Below are 9069 nucleotides of genomic sequence, written 5' to 3'. Positions count from 1 at the left end.
TCGGGCCTCGTTTATAGTACGCAGTATTGACAAGTTACAAACATCGATGTTTATCACTCCTGAACTGGACTTGATGCAAGTTATCTCGCTTGTTTATGGCCTTGAATATATTCTCTTACGTCTGTCACAAAATATCTGGCCTTGTAATTATTCTTTTATTCTCTAACTTGTTTCAATTATTTGACTGTAGCCATGCTGTAGTACCATCTTTAGTCAAAGAAATCGACGCCAGGACTTATTCTTTGTAAGCCTAATACTTATTATATCGATTATGAGGCGATGGTGGGGGGTCAAACACACACACACACACACACACACAGATATATATATATATATATATACATATATATATATGAACAAACAAACAAACACACACACACACACACACATATATATATATACACGACGGGCTTCTTTCAGGTTTCGTCTTCCAGTTCCACTCACAAGGCTTTCGTCGGCCCGAGGCTGTTGTAGAAGATACTCGCCCAAGGTACCACGCAGTGGGACTGAACTCGGAAACATTTGGTTGGGAAGCAAGCTTCTTACTACGCAGTAACTCCAGCATCTGTGTATGCAATTAATTTAATTTAGTGTCACAATTTTAAGGAAATAGTTCAACTTGATTTTTAAAAAAAACTAACTCAAATGTAAATACGCAAACAATGACACACACACACACGTACACACACACACACGGGTGAATATTATTTGGAACACCACACACACACTCACACACATACACATACTCACATACATATAAGTATGAGAGAAAGGATGACACTTTACGAAATGTAGACTATGATATGTATACAAGTGTGTGCTCGTGTGCAATTGTGCGTGTACGATTGTATGTATGTATGCATGTATGTATGCATGTATGTATGTAAATCTAACTTTCATACAACAGATATATACACATGCGCACACTTAAAGGTGCATAAGCATCTTGGATATATTGAAGACAAAGGAATGCAATATATAAGAAAAAGTAAACGTTAATCCGAAAGGAATATATCCATAAATCAAAGACAATCCTAGAATTCAACTCAAGTCAAAATAAAAAAAAGTATAAAAGAAACAATAATAGCAAAATATGCTCCTACATCACCTAAGTAAATTACATCTTCAGTAACATACACTGATAGCAGCCAGAAATGTAAGGTATAGAAGAATACGGAAACTAGGGACATAATGTAATAGTTGATAGTTGCAATACATGTATTTATAAACTGATACAGAATGGGCTTGTGGAGACGCAATGGCCCAGTGGTTAGGGCACCAGACTCGCGGTCATAGGATCGCGGTTTCGATTCCCAGACCGGGCGTTGTGAGTGTTTATTGAGCGAAAACACCTAAAAGCTCCCCGAGGCTCCGGCAGGGGATGATGGCGAACCCTGCTGTACTCTTTCACCACAATTTTCTCTCACTCTATCTTCCTGTTTCTGTTGTACCTGTATTTCAAAGGGGCCAGCCTTGTCACACTGTGTCACGCAGAATATCCCCGAGAACTACGTTAAGGGTACACGTGTCTGTGGGTTGCTCAGCCACTTGCACGTTAATTTCACGAACAGGCTGTTCCGTTGATCAGATCAACTAGAACCCTCGACGTCGTAAGCGACGGAGTGCCAACAACAGAATGGGCTTACAAACTTTTTCTTTCCTGAGTTGCCCGTTTGTAATATCGGGCATATGTAATGTTGTAATGTTGGCGTACTTAGTGTAATCAATAAAGTTTAGAATAGTTGAACACCATAAAACAGACAAAAGACACACATTATTATGATTTAATTTAATTTAATTAAAAAACATGAAATTCTCCAGTGGTTAACGTTGCCTTTCCTCCTCCCGGGAGAACAAATGCTTGACGTCATTTCTCCCGACTTAACGTTCTGAGTTCAAATGCTGCAGGGGTCAACTTTACATTTCATCCTTTCGGGGTCGATAAAATACCTAGCAGTTGAACACTAAGGTTGTTTTATATATCTATCTATCTATCTATCTATATATATATATATATATATATATATATATATATATATATATATATATATATATATATATATATATATATATGTGTGTGTGTGTGTGTGTGTGTGTGTGTGTGTGTGTGTGTGTGTGTGTGTATGTATATATATATAAATATATAAATATTAATATTTCCAAAATCTCTCTAAAGGAGACTCCAGCGGTGGGTAATGGATATTAATAGTTATCGCCAAGCCAACATGGCAGTCCAAGAAATAGGACGAATGCTACCGTTGATTAGCTCCAAGAGGCCTTCGCACTACCTAGCTATGTAACACATGAACCTGCATCCATTATAACCTTCGGACAGGGGAGGTCAGCCGCTTCCACTTGCTGGTCTGGCATCTACAGACTAGTTTCAGGGTGTTTGCCCCTTATCAATGTAGAGCAGCCAAACCCAGCAGGTGTCGCTACTGACCGTCTGTACGAAGGATTATTTACCTAAATTCAGTGGAATACATCCACTGGTTTTCAAAAATAGAAATATTAATATTTCTAAGTCTCTTTGAAGGCGACTACGGCAGTGGTACTGGATATTAATAGTTATCGCCAGCCAACATGGCAGTCCAAAAGATAGGACGAATGCTGCCGTTGATTAGCTCCAAGAGGCCATCGTCTCTAGCTAGCTATTAATATCCAGTACCGCTTGGCGATAACTATTAATACATAAATATATATATGTATATAGATATATTTGTGTGTATATGTGTGCGTGTCTGAGTTTGTCCTTCTACCATCGCTTGACAACCGGTGTTGATGTGTTTCTGTCCCCGTAATCTAGCCGTTCAGCAAAAGAAACCGATAGAATAAGTACTAGGCTTACAAAGAATAAGTTCTGGGGTCGATATCTTTGACTAAAGGTTGTACTCCGGCATGGCTGCAGTCAAAAGACTGAAACAAATAAAGAAATTTAAATATCTATCTATCTATCTATCTATCTATCTATCTATCTATCTATCTATCTATCTATCTATCTATCTATCTATCTATCTATTATATGTGAGTGTGTGTGTGTGTATGCGCGCGTGTGCGTATGTATATATGGATTAAAAAAATTAATTATCTCAAAGTTTTTAACAAAAGTGTCGTATTCGAAGCATTGAAGACAAAATACAATCGTGCACTTCGACAGAAAAGAAATGATAATGACTCAGTGTGTGTGTGTCTGTGTTTATGTGTGTGTGTGTGTGTGTGTGTGTGTGTGTGTGTGTGTGTGTTCTCAAAATCTCCTCAAATCTTTTGTAGAGGTGTGGAAACGAGCACGGACCAAGACAACACTCTGTATCGTTTATTTCGCTTGTGATTCCCTTTATTGTATTTTCAAAGCAGTGAAATATCGCATCTGTGTTTTCTATTACAGAAAACGGTCTTTAGATGTAATACATCAAAATATGTCCGGTTTCTTCTTTTAACATTACAAGTAAAGTGATGGAATCAGTAATCCACAAACAACTGCCAAGTTGTCTGTCAAACAACCAACCCATCTCCAAAAGGCTTAGATAAATCCATATCACTGTATATATTCTGTAGATATAGCCTCTTCAACATATATGGAATAACTGGCTTGACATAGACATCAAAGCAGCTTCTGAGAGAATTTAGCACAAGAGATTCTACGTTAATCTAAAATTTAAGGGAATACGTAGAGAATTGTTAACGTGGCCTTAAAAATACATTATTTGGTGATCCCTCACCGACACGGTTACCTCTTCGGGTATATCAATTGACCTATTGCTCAGGTCAACACAGTATTTTAATATGAAAGGCACTAGTTTAAAAGAGACAGTACATTTATATCTACGATGGGCCTTTCAACCATACAATGTTAATATCAACAGTTTGGATAGGAGCTTTCGGCCTTCTATTTGAATTTTGGAGAAACTCCTACAAACAATGAAAGCCGATGAGACACAGGTTTAAAATACAATCAGAAACGCAACGAGCTATTGCCTGGCTCGTACGAAATCTGCAACTAACAACGCCATTATTTAAAAATGCGTGACATAAACAAGCATAAGTATTTAAAATATATATTACCCTACGTTATGCAAACGTCACAAACAATAAAAAAAAGTGTAACATTGGCAGTATCAGCAGAATGAACACCAACTGGAGCAGAAATAACAATAGCAACAACAATAACAACAACAACAACAACAATTGTGGTAACTCCAACTTCATTACCAACATCACCGACAAAGATATCTCAGCCGATCATGTCTACACCAAAGCCATCAGCCTCGTTATCATCATTACTATCAAAGCTCTTATTTGGAAAACCACCATCATTATCAATAATAATGAAACTACTACTACTACTACTACTACTACTACTACTACTACTACTACTACTACTACTACTACTATATCCCTTAGTCTCAAATGTTTCACCAATTTTCCTTTAAAATTCTGTACCAGACTGCTTTCTTCAACACTCATACAACTACATGCCCCTCACATATATATATATATATATATATATGTATATATACACACACACATATATATATATGTATATATATATATATATATATATATATATATATATATGTATGTATATATATATTTATATGTATATATATATATATATATATACACACACATATATACATACATATGTGCGTGTATGTGTTCATGGGTATATACATATACACATAGTAGTAGTAGTAGTAGTAGTAGTAGTAGTAGTAGTAGTAGTAGTAGTAGTAGTAGTAGTAGTAGCAGAAGCAGCAGCAGCAGCAGCAGCTAGAAGTGCTGGTAACAATAATAGTGGCATTCGTGGTATAAGTAGTCTACATAAAACTAGTAGGAGGTAATTGTTATCTTTGTGCATAGATCGATATTGATTATCGAACATTTATTGCCATGATAGATCGCCAGCCACTAAACCTTTTTTTTATTTTCTCTGCCTGTTTATTTCTGTGTTCCTTTCTGTCGAAGAGCGTAGGCTCGAAATGTAAAAGAATTTCTCACTTCTCGAGCATTAAACTAATACATCTATTTGTTGTTTACACACCCGTCTTCGTCTTTTGTTTTTTGAAAATTCTCACTATATATATATATATATATATATATATATATATATATATATATATATATATATATATATATGTGTGTGTGTGTGTGTGTGTGTGTGTGTGTGTGTCTGATAATCAATATTGATCTATGCACAAAGATAACAATTCCCTCCTACCATTTTTATGTAGACTACTTACACCACCACTACCGCTACTATCGTTACCTGTACTTCTAGCTGCTGCTGCTACTACTACTACTACTACTACTACTACTACTACTACTACTACTACTACTACTACTACTACTACTGCTGCTGCTGCTGCTGCTGCTGTCCCCAGAAACAAAATCAACAACAGATAAAAGATGCTGAATCAAGTAGCAGTGGTGGCTGTGTGGTAAACTGCTTCCATCCCAATCATGTGGTCTTGGGTTCTACTGCGATAAACATACATTAGGTAAGTGTCTTGTATGATAGCCCTGGGCCGACCAAGCCCTTGTGAATGGATATGGTAGACGGAAGCTGAAAGAAGCCCGTACACACACACATACACACACACACACATATATATTTGTGAGGGATAAGTAGTTTATAAGTGTTGGAGCAATCACTATTTGGCACACAATTTTACATACATACATACATACATACATACATACATACATACATACGTATGTATGTACGCGTGTATGTACGTACGTACGTATGTATGTATGTATGTATGTATGTTTGTATGCGTTTATGCCTGTGTGCACGCGTCGTTATGCAAGTGTTGGTCACCCAGCATCTCTTGAAAATTGGTGTTGGTGTAAGTCCCTGTAGTTTAGCGATTCAGCAAGAGAGACCGATAAAATAAAGACCAGGCTTAAAGAAAATAACTGCCTGGATCTACTTATTTGAATAGACATTTCAGGGTGGTGCCCCAGCATGATCGCAGCCCATTGTCTTAAATAAGTAAAAAAAAAGGAAAAGAAGTATTCGTGAGTGGCTGTGTTGTAAGTAGCTTGCTTACCAGCCACAGGTTTCCGGGTTCATTCCCACTGCGTGATACCTTGGGCAAGTGACTTCTGCTATAGCCTCGGGCCGACCAAAGCCTTGTGAGTGGATTTGGTAGACAGAAACTGAAAGAAGCCTGTCGTATATATGTATATATATATATATATATATATATATATATATATATATATATATATATATATATATATATATATATATATATATATATATATATATATATATATATATATGTATATATGTATGTATGTATATATGTGTGTGTGTATGTGTTTGTGTGTCTGTGTTTGTCCCTCCCCCAACATCGCTTGACAACCGATGGTGGTGTGTTTACGTCCCTGTAACTTAGCGGTTCGGCAAAGAGCCCGATAGAATAAGTACTAGGCATCCAAAGAATAAGTCCTGGGGTCGATTTACTCGACTAAATGTGGTGCTCCAGCATGGCCGCAGTCAAATGACTGAAACAAGTAAAAGAGTAAAGAGAGCGTATATATCTCGTCACCACTGATTCTCATCAACAACACCGTGACGCACGTATCACAAGCTTACCACTAGCGCCACCACCACTGCCAAAAAAAAAAAAGAAGTATAAAACAAAGAAAAGCGAAACTAAGAAGTGAGAGGCGAACGAGCTACTCTCTTTATGATTACCCAGTTTGCAAGAAATATCAGCCAAATAACTACCACGCCATACTGTACTAATAGAAGAAATATACATTGGATAATGTGACCAAGTCTCAGACGCAAAATATGCGTTTGATCAGGGGTTGAATTGCTTTGATTATGTGTTTGTCAGCTCAATCAGCGCTGACCTAAGACAATATTTTTAACAGCAGTAAGAGTAATAAAACCAGATCATCATCGTCATCATCATCATCATCATCATCATCATCAGAAGCAGCAGCAGCAGCAGCAACAACGATAACAACAACAGCGTCCACCACAGCCATATAATCCGTTACGCTCACATGCGTATACACAGTACACATCATACACAAAACGCCCGATGCAGCCGATCGACCTGTTATAAATGATAGCTAAATTTTCCACAAATCACACGCTGCAATATCTATTTTTATGTATTTTTTTTTTAAAGAAGAAAAAGATCTGAAGGTTGTGACGGAAATGTCTTTGTTCATAGGTCTGTCCAATTAGAGGTGACCTAGAGTTGAAAAAAAAAAAAGAAAACGAAAACAGTAAACTGCAAATATATATATATATACACAGCATTACCACCAACTACAACAAAGACATCAACAATACCGTTCCATCGTGCCTTATCAAATTTATACTTGTAAGCACCTCTAAACAACAACCACTTCGTTCTTGAAACCAGCGGTCCTAACACCTTTACAAACCAAACTCAACGTAATCAGCAGTCTTAATTGCACTACCATTAACACCTCCAACAACACTATCGCTACCAGTACCATCACCAGCACCACCAGCCCTTCCACCACCAGCCCCTCCACCACCAGCCCATCCACCACCAGCACCTCCACCACCAGCACCACCACTACCCCCCCCCCCCCAGCACCACCAACACCAGCACAACTAGCACCACTACTAGCACCATCATCAGCACCACCAGTACCTCCACCACCACCACCACCACCACCACCACCACCACCGTACCAGCCCTTCAGCACCAGCTCCAACACCAGCACCACCACTAGCACCACCAATAGCACCACCACCGATCGCTACCATCAAAATGTACAACAATACAATTCACATAATTGCCATTTATATCCCAGCAACCATCAAAGTCTCTAACAACACCATCTTCCTCAGTAGCACCACCACCATCACTATCACAGTTTTCGCCACTATCACATCTGTGTGGAGCGATGAAGGAGGTTTTTATGCAGCCATATACAAACAAGCACACATCACCACAATCACCATAACCATCACTATTATACCTATATGCCCGCTACCACCATAGCCATTACCAAAGACCACTTAGAGGTGACAAAAGATATAAGTACATAAGCCACTATAAATAAGAAATAGGTCAGTAGAATTTGCTGCGCTCAGATTTTAGTTACCTAGTTACGGCAGTCACAACTGAGTCTTCAACTGTCGTATGTGTGTGCGTCTGATATGTGCACGTGCATCAGATGCATGCGTATCGATACCTGCACATATGTGCCAGGCCATATTCGGTGTATATGTGAATGTAAGTGAAAATACTGGTGCTGAACATACACACATAATATATATAGGGCGGCGAGCTGGCAGAAACGTTAGCACGCCGGGCGAAATGCTTAGCGGTATTTCGTCTGCCGCTACGTTCTGAGTTCAAATTCCGCCGAGGTCGACTTTGCCTTTCATCCTTTCGGGGTCGATTAAATAAGTACCAGTTACGCACTGGGGTGGATATAATCGACTTAATCCGTTTGTCTGTCTTCGTTTGTCCCCTCTGTGTGTAGCCCCTTGTGGGTAGTAAAGAAATAACACATAATATATATATATATATATATATATATATATATATATATATATATATATATATATATATATATATATATATATAATTTTTACCTGTAATTTTGGATTTTGTCCCTAATATTATTATTATATATATATATATATATTTCGTATGTGTATTTCGTGTGCAAGATTCTTGATGTGGATACGTGTGTTGAAAGAAATACAATTAAACCTTGGGAGAGGCATTATGCCGGTAATTAACACACGCACTGGTTCAGTCCTTTACTAATTTATATAGTATTTTGTTAAATTATTTCATTGCACTGTTGCAATCTCTTCAGTAACTTGTCTTTCCACTTCCATTTATTTTGAATGTATGATCTGGCGTTGTTTTGGCGTTGTTTTGGCGTTGTTTTGGCGTTGTTTCGAAACTGTTCGGTATGAGCATGTGAGTGTGTGCACGCTCATATGTGTGCACGCACTTATGTGAGTATGTGCGTCCATATGTGTGTTTGTAACAATTTCGTTTTTATCAGATCAGATAGAGACTTTTTAATTAATTTATTTACGTTCATATG

Source organism: Octopus bimaculoides, chromosome 2, assembly GCF_046866305.1.
Source record: "Octopus bimaculoides isolate indiv1 chromosome 2, ASM4686630v1, whole genome shotgun sequence".
Lineage (NCBI taxonomy): Eukaryota > Metazoa > Mollusca > Cephalopoda > Octopoda > Octopodidae > Octopus > Octopus bimaculoides.
This window is presented reverse-complemented; position numbering follows the sequence as displayed.